The sequence below is a fragment of the Bos taurus genome, chromosome 15 (genome assembly GCF_002263795.3).
Source record: "Bos taurus isolate L1 Dominette 01449 registration number 42190680 breed Hereford chromosome 15, ARS-UCD2.0, whole genome shotgun sequence".
NCBI lineage: Eukaryota > Metazoa > Chordata > Mammalia > Artiodactyla > Bovidae > Bos > Bos taurus.
Window position 1 is genome coordinate 12,794,308 of NC_037342.1, and position 11,418 is coordinate 12,805,725.

Genomic DNA, 11,418 nt, shown 5'->3' on the forward strand with positions numbered 1-11,418 from the left:
AACAAACACCTCAGTAAGAAGATATATAGATGACAGATAAACATTTAAAAGATGTTGTACATCAGATTTCATGAGGGAAATGAAAATTATAACAATGAGTTATCACTACATACCTATTAGAATGGTCATTATCCAAAATAGTGACAACATATATGGTGAGGAGGATGTTGAGCAACAGGAATTCTCATTCATTGCTGGTGAAAATGAAAAATGTTACAGCCATTTTGGTGGTTTTTACAAAACTAAACATACTCTTAATATTCAATCCAGAAATCGTACTCTTTTGTATTTATCCAAACTAACTGGAAACTTGGGTCCACACAAAAATCTCCAGGCAGATGTTCATAGCAATTTTATTCTTAATTTCTGAAACCTGAAAAAAACAAAATGTCCTTCAGTAGATAAATTGATAAACTGTGGTAGGTACATTTAGACAACTTCACACTACAAAGAAATGGGATAACAAACCATGAAAAATATGAAAGAATCTTAAATATATATAACTAAGTGAAATAAATCAATCTGAAAAGGTGACATACTGTATGATTCCATAACATTATGGAAAAGTCAGAAAAAATATGAGTAGTTTCTGGGGATTAGGGAGTAGGGAAGAATGAATAAATATTTGGAAGACAGAGGATTTTTAGGACAGTGAAACTATTCCATATGATACTATAATAGTAGATGTACATGTACATCCAAAGTACATGTCACTGCACATTTGTCAAATCTCATAGAATGTACAACACCAAAAGTGAATTCTAATATAAGCTATGGACTGCAAGTAATACTAATGTTGCCAATGTACATTCATGGATTGTAACAAATATACCACATGCCACTCTGGAGGGAAATGTGGATGGTGGAAGAGGTGTGTTTGGTTCTAGGGGATTATGGGAATTCTTTGTATTTTATGCTCAATTTTGCTATGAACCTAAAAAGTCAAGTTTATTTAAAAGTTTTTTAAAAGTAGTGTTTCTACAACTACTCTTAGAGAAACCATATAAGTATCATTATGTTTAAATATATTCATTTTTATATTTGCATTAAATTTTATGTCTCTTGACATGATAAAACTTTTATTTTACACATTTTCTGCCTCAGCAATGTCTTGCATAATAATTTAAAGAGGTGATTCTTATATTTTTTAATGAAAAATATTAATTCTGAAAATTAAACCTAGTCTTAAGTAAATAGTGTAATGAATTTTCTGAAACTGAACACACCTGTGAAATCAACATCTAGTTAGCACCACAGAACAATTTCCCTTGTCTTCCAGTCATTAACAAACCCAGAATAACAACTACCCTGACTTATAATAGCATTACACCATTTTGCCTTTTCATTATTTCATGTGCGTGGAATAATCCAGTGTGTACTCTTCTGTGTCTGGATCTTTTTCTTTTTTTATTTTATTTTTTAACTTTACAATATTGTATTGGTTTTGCCATATATCAACATGAATCCACCACAGGTATACACGTGTTCCCCATCCTGAACCCTCCTCCCTCCCCATACCATCCCTCTGGGTCATCCCAGTGCACTAGTCCCAAGCATCCAGTATTGTGCATTGAACATGGACTGGTGACTCATTTCATATATGATATTATACATGTTTCGATGCCATTCTCCCAAATCATCCCACCCTCTCCCTCTCCCACAGAGTCCAAAAGACTCTTCTATACATTATATTTGTGAGATTGAATTTCATGTAATTGTTTTACTACCATGATTGGAATGCAAATGAAATATCTGTATGGTAATTCATTTATTTTTTTCCACTGTTAATGGACATGAGGGTAGTCTTTAGCTTTGGGTTCGTTTGTTTGTTTGTTCATTTTTTGGCAATTGCAAAAAGAGTAACAAATTTAAATAGTATATTAAAAAGCAGAGATACTGCTGACAAAGGTCTGTATAGTCGAAGCTATGGTTTTTCCTGTAGTCACGTATGGATGTGAGAGTTGGACCATAAAAAACTCTGAGCACCAAAGAATTGATGCTTTTGAACTGTGGTGTTGAAGACTCTTGAGAGTTCCTTGGACTTCCAGGAGATCAAACCAGTCAGTACTAAAGGAAATCAATCCTGAATATTCATTGGAAGGACGGATGCTGAAGCTGAAGCTCCAATACTTTGGCTGCCTAATGTGAAGAACCAACACACTGGAAAATACTCTGATGCAGGGCAAGATTGAAGGCAGGAGGAGAAGGGGATGACAGAGGATGAGATGGTTGGATGGCATCACCAACTCAATGGACATGGGTTTGAGCAAGCTCCAGGAAATGGTAAAGGACAGGGAGTCCTGGCATGCTGCAGGGGTTGCAAAGGGTTGGACACAAATGAGTGACTGAACAACAACAAATATTAACATTAATTTCTGTTGAGTAGAATCTGTTGGGCTACAGTTCATGGATTCACAAAGAGTCAGACATCACTAAGTGACTAACACAACAGCAATACCAATTCCTAAAAGTAAAGTTTTATTTCATAAGCTAAGTACATTTGGCTTTAGTATATACAGATTTTTTTTTCAAAAGTGTTAAAGCAATTTACACACCATGAATAGTGGAAAATATTTCCTCTTGTTTCATATTTTCACTAATGGTCAGTATTTTTCAAGCATAGGTCCATTTATTCCAAGGGATTAAGTTTATTGTTGTATATTTTTCATGTTGTCTGCTTTTATTTTTCTGATGTCTGTACAATCTGTAGAAACACACTATTTAACATTCTACATGTTAGTAATTTTTGAGTCCAGTAATTTTTTCTGAGTTATTTATTGCCTTTATTATTATTATTTAAGAATCAGGTTTGGAATTTATTGATTTTTATTTAACATATTTTTGCTCTAATTTTATGATTTTCACTCTATTTTATGTGTTTGATGTATGGCTCTTTCCAAGCTTCTTGACATAGACTTATTGTTTTTCAGAATTTTTCCTTTTATGGTTTATACATTTGTTTCCAAATGTTTCATGTCAATAGCATGTTTTTATTATATCTTATTTATTACTTAGTTAAAATATTTTCTATGAAAACTTTATAAGTACACAGAAATGTTATTAATAAAAAAAAGAAAGTATTTTTAACTATGAAATTTTGCTATTTACCCTATTTACAAACTAACAATTTGGGTTGCTATTTTTTCATAAATGCTCACTCTTAAGACCCAATAACTGGGTCAGATTTTTTTTTTAAAAAGCACAGATAGCACAGCATAGAGTATTGAGCATTGTGTGCACTTATTCCACTTGCTGCACACGTTCCCCAGGAGTGAATTAAAAAGACCCAGGTGAACCCTGAACATGCAGTTAATTTGTGTCATAGCTGAGAAATCCCAAGTTTGAAAACCGAAATAAGCAGCAAGACCGCCTGGCCCTTGTCCCAAAGGAAGGAGACATTACTTTCATCATGCTGGACATTAAGGATAAAAAAAAAGAAAGAAAACCTGCCCTCTGATTTGGAGGGAGACTATCTTTGTTTTCCAAAATTATTCACTCTACAAACTGTCAAGAAAATGTAGCCTATAACAAAGACTGTCAGTAGCTCTGCTCCCAAGATGTGCAGAAATATGAGACTTATGAAGAATTATTTCTCATCAGTAATTTCTGCTTTGATTTCATCTTTGGGCAACATTCTTCTCATGGCTATTGATATGTATTTATAAAGTATATACTAGAATCAGTGTTACCATCTTAACTTTGATCTTGACTTTGAATACCATAAAAGGCATTTTCTATTTATCTCTCTTAATTCAGCTGAGCATAAAACAGGAGAATTTAGGAGGGTGTTCTAGGGTGATTTCCATCTGCATCTCTAGAAATAATTATTACTATGATTTCAGACAATATTTAATTGTTATGGAGATAACATGACACAGAGTTATTTCAAAAAACTGCATGTTAAAAACAAGTGTGTTGATGTGAGAATCGTCGTAATAAATCTGGCAGTAAAAATAAGAAAAAAAAAAAAAAGCTTACTGACAGAATCAGTGTATAAAATATTTCCCTTTGACCTATGGTCTTTGGGTAAAGAAAAGAAATGTTTTGTTTTGTTTGTTTTGTTTTGTTTTTTAAACTTCAAAAATAAATATGTAACATCTTGCAAGATAACCAAACTTTAAAGACAAAGTCTGCTATATGATGCCATTTCCAGCATCTAAGGCTCTGCCTTGTTGAAAATTAGAAAAGGGGTGAGGAGAAACTGGGTTAGACCTTGCATTTTACTTGACCCAGCGTGTTTTTTTAATGACTAATTGGTTGTAGAAAATATAACAAACATTAAAATTCAATGTCTGTCTTTCATCAGAGCCAAATTTTTAAAATTCAGAATGCCCTTCTTTTCCTTCCCCAGTAAAATAATGTCAGTAGGTAAACTAATTGATAGCACAATAAGAACAATGACTATAATAGTCCTCAGGTTCTCAGTAAAGTGAAAACCATTAAGAGTTCAAGAAAAGAAAAAAACACTGTCACAAGTGTTTGGTCTAGGAAGAGAACTAGTAGCCCAAATCTAAATATTTGTCTTTTTAACATTCAATTAGCCATGTGAAAATAAGAAAATGTATAACTTTATGAAAGCACTTTATATTTAATGATTAGACTGACTGCCATCCTTTCATAGTTCAGAGTACGGATTCTAAAGGAGATTGGTCTTGCATGCCAAATTTTATACAAGGATAGGAGCACTATATTTAGCAAAATGAAACTGCATTTGGGTCATTTCAGAAAAACTGTTTTGAGGGATGAATCATTCATGGTCTTGGAAAGAAACAGAATGCACACCAGTTGGTTCAAATGACATTAAAGGAAGGTACTACTTAAAGAACTGTGAGCAGTATAAGGGTATTTGTGAAGAGTACAGAGACAACCAGAGACAGGCAACAGAGAAAATTACAGAACTAAAATGTCAGGGTCATGAAATAGTGTTATCATAGCTTTTGTGAGAGCTGATTGTGGGGTGGGCCTGCTTGATGAAACTGTGGAGGAGAACCGAGGAGAGGAGCACTTGAAACAAGAAAGGACCAGGGACAAAATATCTTTCTTCTTGCATTCTGATCTTCCACTAGTACCTTCTATTGGCCAATCCAGGGTTGGATTGATAGGTGTTGTTTAAGAAATGACTTTCAAAACAAAACCTTGATTTTAGAATTTGCTAATACCCATGGTGGTATTTGAAATAGCTCAACTAGAATTCCATCACCTACACTAGCTTTGTTCATAGTGATGCTTCTAAGGCCCACTTGACTTCACATTCCAGGATGTCTGGCTCTAGATCAGTGATCACACCATCTTGATTATCTGGGTCATGAAGATCTTTTTTGTACAGTTCTTCTGTGTATTCTTGCCATCTCTTCTTAATATCTTCTGCTTCTGTTAGGTCCATACCATTTCTGTCCTTTATCAAGCCCATCTTTGCATGAAATGTTCTCTTGGTATCTCTAATTTTCTTGAAGAGATCCCTAGTCTTTCCCATTCTGTTGTTTTCCTCTATTTCTTTGCACTGATCGCTGAGGAAGGCTTTCTTATCTCTTCTTGCTATTCTTTGGAACTCTGCATTCAGATGCTTATATCTTTCCTTTTCTCCTTTGCTTTTCATTTCTCTTCTTTCACAGCTATTTGTAAGGCCTCCCCAGACAGCCATTTTGCTTTTTTGCGTTTCTTTTCCATAGGGATGGTCTTGATCCCTGTCTCCTGTACAATGTCACAAACCTCATTCCATAGTTCATCAGGCACTCTATCTATCAGATCTAGGCCCTTAAATCTATTTCTCACTTCCACTGTATAATCATAAGGGATTTGATTTAGGTCATACCTGAATGGTCTAATGGTTTTCCCTACTTTCTTCAATTGTCAAGTGGGCCTTAGAAAGCATCACTATGAACAAAGCTAGTGACTGAAGGTGATGGAATTCCAGTTGAGCTATTTCAAATCCTGAAAGACGATGCTCTGAAAGTGCTGCACTCAATATGCCAGCAAATTTGGAAAACTCAGCAGTGAGCCACAGGACAGGGAAAGGTCAGTTTTCATTCCTGATGTTGAAGTTGGTTTTAGAAAAGGCAGAGGAACCAGAGATCCAATTGTCAACATCCGCTGGATCATGGAAAAAGCAAGAGAGTTCCAGAAAAAACATCTATTTCTGCTTTATTGACTATGCCAAAGCCTTTGACTGTGTGGATCACCACAAACTGTGGAAAATTCTGAAAGAGATGGGAATATCAGACCACCTGACCTGCCTCTTGAGAAATCTATATGCAGGTCAGGAAGCATCAGTTAGAACTGGACATGGAACAACAGACTGGTTCCAAATAGGAAAAGGAGTACGTCAAGGCTGTATATTGTCACCCTGCTTATTTAACTTATATGCAGAGTACATCATGAGAAATGCTGGACTGGAAGAAACACAAGCTGGAATCAAGATTTCTGGGAGAAATATCAATAACCACAGAAATGCAGATGACACCACCCTTATGGCAGAAAGTGAAGAGGAACTCAAAAGCCTCTTGATGAAAGTGAAAGTGGAGAGTGAAAATGTTGGCTTAAAGCTCAACATTCAGAAAACAAAGATCATGGCATCCAGTCCCATCACTTCATGGGAAATAGATGGGGAAACAGTGAAAACAATGTCAGACTTTATTTTGGGGGGTTCCAAAATCACTGCAGATGGTGATTGCAGCCATGAAATTAAAACATGCTTACTCCTTGGAAGGAAAGTTATGACCAACCTAGATAGCATATTCAAAAGCAGAGACATTACTTTGCAACACAAAGGTTTGCTAGTCAAGGCTATGGTTTTTCCAGTAGTCATGTATGGATGTGAGAGTTGGACTGTGAAGAAAGCTGAGCGCCGAAGAATTGATGTTTTTGAACTGTGGTGTTGGAGAAGACTCTTGAGAGTCCCTTGGACTGCAAGGAGATCCAAGCAGTCCATTCTGAAGGAGATCAGCCCTGGGATTTCTTTGGAGGGAATGATGCTAAAGCTGAAACTCCAGTACTTTGGCCGCCTCATGCGAAGAGTTGACTCACTGGGAAAAACTCTGATGCTGGGAGGGATTGGGTGCAGGAGGAGAAGGGATGACAGAGGATGAGATGATTGGATGGCATCACTGACTTGATGGACGTGAGTCTGAGTGAGCCCCGGGAGGTGGTGATGGACAGCGAGACCTGGCATGTTAAGTTTCATGGGGTCGTGAAGAATCGGACACGACTGAGCGACTGAACTGAACTGATGTTGGTATTAGCAATACTTATGGCAGAAACTGAAGAGGAACTAAAAAGCCTCTTGATGAAAGTGAAAGAGGAGAGTGAAAAAGTTGGCTTAAAGCTCAACATTCAGAAAACTAAGATCATGGCATCTGGTCCCATCAGTTCAGTTCAGTTCACTTCAGTCGCTCAGTCATGTCCGACTGCTTGCGACCCCATGAACTGCAGCATGCCAGGCCCCCCTGTCCATCACCAACTCCCGGAGTTCACGCAAACTCACGTCCATTGGGTCGGTGATGCCATCCATCCATCTCATCCTCTGTCATCCCCTTTTCCTCCTCCCTCCAATCCTTCCCAGCATCAGAGTCTTTTCCAATGAGTCAACTCTTTGCATGAGGTGGCCAAAGTACTGGAGTTTCAGCTTTAGCATCATTCCTTCCAAAGAACACCCAGGGCTGATCTCCTTTAGAATGGACTGGTTGGATCTCCTTGCAGTCCAAGGGACTCTCAAACCAAATAGGGAAACATTGCAAACAGTGGCTGACTTTATTTTTCTGGGCTCCAAAATCACTGCAGATGGTGATTGCAGCCATGAAATTAAAACATGCTTACTCCTTGGAAGGAAAGTTATGACCAACCTAGATAACATATTCAAAAGCAGAGACATTACTTTATCAATAAAGGTCCATCTAGTCAACAGCTATGGTTTTTCCAGTGGTCATGTATGGATGTGAGAGTTGGAGTATAAAGAAAGCTGAGCACCTAAGAATTGATGCTTTGTTTTTTTTTTCCGCATATATATATATTTTTTATTATTATTATTTTACTTTACAATATTGTATTGGCTTTTTAAGTGTGGTGTTGGAGAAGACTCTTGACAGTCCTTGGACTGCAAGGCGATCCATCCAGTCCACCCTAAAGGATATCAGTCCTGGATGTTCATTGGAAGGACTGATGTTTGAAACTCCAATACTTTGGCTACCTGATGCGAAGAGCTGACTCATTTGAAAAAGACTCTGATGCTGGGAAAGATTGAAGGCAGGAGGAGAAGGGGAGGACTGAGGATGAGATGGCTGGATGGCATCACCAACTCAATGGACATGGGTTTGGGTAGACTCCAAGGTTTGGTGATGGATAGGGAGGCCTGGTTCATGGGGTCACAAAGAGTCAGACACAACTGAGCACCTGAACTGACTGACTGACTGACCCCCAAGGGATCTTCCCAACCCTGGATCTGAAAATGCATCTTCACTGCTGAGCCACGTTGGAAGACCTTTCTACTGTTTAAGCCATTACTTTTATCTCTAGAAGACACTGTCAAGTTGAGAATAGTCTTGAGGCTTCACTTTCATCTAATCTGTGGAGAAAAATTAGCCCATGGAACATGTTTGGACAGGTAATGGAACAAAGCATAAAATGACTCTAGGAGTGTAGCTCCACATGTTCTATACAAATAATCCATAGGTTATACAGCATTATTTCACTTAAATACACTAAAATCCTATGAAATAGGCATTATTAACCCCATTTTAAGACACGGTAAGAGAGACTTTTAGAATTTCTGATTAGTTTGCTCTAAGTCACATAGCTAATAAATGCCAAATCTGGAATTTACAATTTAAATAGGTCTGTCAGGAATAAGTGAACATAAACAAACTGAACTTGATAAACTATTACTAGAAAAATTATCCATTCTTGAGCAATGTGTACCCTCTTTTCTTTCCTTTCCTTCTCATCTTTTATAAGACCTGTCTCTATTTCTCACCATAGTTCTTCTATATCTTGGATTGACTCTGACCAAGGACAGAAAGTCATGAATTTAGCAAGCTGTGATTTCCAAACTAGGCTAATCATCAAAAGTACCTGGGGAGAGATTTTTAAATATAGATTAGGAAATACTAGTTTTGCAAAATGCTGTTGGCTAGTTTCTGAAATTCTGTGCATGTTTTTCCCACTTTATTGTGATATAATCGATGTATAGCATAGTGTAAGTTTAAGCTGCACTGTGTGTTGATGTGATACACTTATAATAAAAAGTTGTAACTAACATGGCATTAGCTAACACCTCCTTTCTGTCACATAATTAACATTTGTTTTTTTACAGTGAGAATTTTACCCATATTTGAAAACTGTACCTTCACCTGATCAAATTTCCTAAAGCCAATAAATATCTACAGCTTTGCTGAAATTCTATAGAATTTATGTAACCATTTTTATACATATCAAATTCTATTTTGCATAATATGTATCTATAATGTTTCCCTCAGATAGTACATTAATATTTATTAAAATTAGCCTTTATATTTGGCTAAAGCATTTTTTCAAAAATAACAAGCAAAGTATTGTACATATACTGAGTTAACAAAACTAGATTTAGGCAAAAATAATCAGTGCCTGCTGAAGTATGGACTGAGGTTCGTGACACTGTACAAAATACAGGGATCAAGACCATCCCCATGGAAAAGAAATGCAAAAAAACAAAATGGCTGTCTGGGGAGGCCTTACAAATAGCTTTGAAAAGAAGAGAAGCGAAAAGCAAAGAAGAAAAGGAAAGATATAAACATCTGAATGCAGAGTTCCAGAGTAGAAAGAAGAGATAAGAAAGCCTTCTTCAGCGATCAATGCAAAGAAATAGAGGAAAACAAGAGAATGGGAAAGACTAGGGATCTCTTCAAGAAAATCAGAGATACCAAAGGAACATTTCATGCAAAGATGGGCTTGATAAAGGACAGAAATGGTATGGATCTAACACAAGCAGAAGATATTAAGAAAAGATGGCAAGAATACACAGAAGAACTGTACAAAAAAGATCTTCACGACCGAGATAATCATGATGGTGTGATCACTGACCTAGAGCCAGACATCCTGGAATGTAAAGTCAAGTGGGCCTTAGAAAGCATCACTATGAATAAAGCTAGTGTAGGTGATGGAATTCCAGTTGAGCTATTCCAAATCCTGAAAGATGATGCTGTGAAAGTGCTGCACTCAATATGCCAGCAAATGTGGAAAACTCAGCAGTGGCTACAGGACTGGAAAAGTTCAGTTTTCATTCCAATCCCAAAGAAAAGCAATGCCAAAGAATGCTCAAACTACCTCACAATTGCACTCATCTCACACACTAGTAAAGTAATGCTCAAAATTCTCCAAGCCAAGCTTCAGCAATATGTGAACTGTGAACTTCCTGATGTTCAAGCTGGTTTTAGAAAAGGCAGAGGAACCAGAGATCAAATTGCCAACATCCACTGGATCATAGAAAAAGCAAGAGAGTTCCAGAAAAATGTCTATTTCTGCTTTATTAACTATGCCAAAGCCTTTGACTGTGTGGGTCACAATAAACTGTGCAAAATGCTGAAAGAGATGGGAATACCAGACCACCTGATCTGTCTCTTGATAAGTTTGTATGCAGGTCAGGAAGCACCAGTTAGAACTGGACATGGAACAACAGACTGGTTCCAAACAGGAAAAGGAATACGTCAAAGCTGTATATTGTCACCTTGTTTATTTAACTTATATGCAGAGTACATCGTGAGAAACGCTGGACTGGAAGAAAAACAAGCTAGAGTCAAGATTGCCGGGAGAAATATCAATAACCTCAGATATGCAGATGACACCACCCTTATGGCAGAAAGTGAAGAGGAACTCAAAAGCCTCTTGATGAAAGTGAAAGTGGAGAGTGAAAATGTTGGCTTAAAGCTCAACATTCAGAAAGCAAAGATCATGGCATCCAGTCCCATCACTTCATGGGAAATAGATGGGGAAACAGTGGAAACCGTGTCAGACTTTATTTTTCTGGGCTCCAAAATCACTGCAGATGGTGACTGCAGCCGTGAAATTAAAAGGCGCTTACTCCTTGGAAGGAAAGTTATGACCAACCTAGATAGCATATTCAAAAGCAGAGACATTACTTTGCCAACAAAGGTCCATTTAGTCAAGGCTATGGTTTTCCTGAGGTCATGTATGGATGTGAGAGTTGGACTGTGAAGAAGGCTGAGTGCCGAAGAATTGATGCTTTTGAACTGTGGTGTTGGAGAAGACTCTTGAGAGTCCCTTGGACTGCAAGGAGATCCAAGCAGTCCATTCTGAAGGAGATCAGCCCTGGGATTTCTTTGGAAGGAATGATGCTAAAGCTGAAACTCCAGTACTTTGGCCACCTCATGCAAAGAGTTGACTCATTGGAAAAGACTCTGATGGTGGGAGGGATTAAGGGCAGGAGGAGAA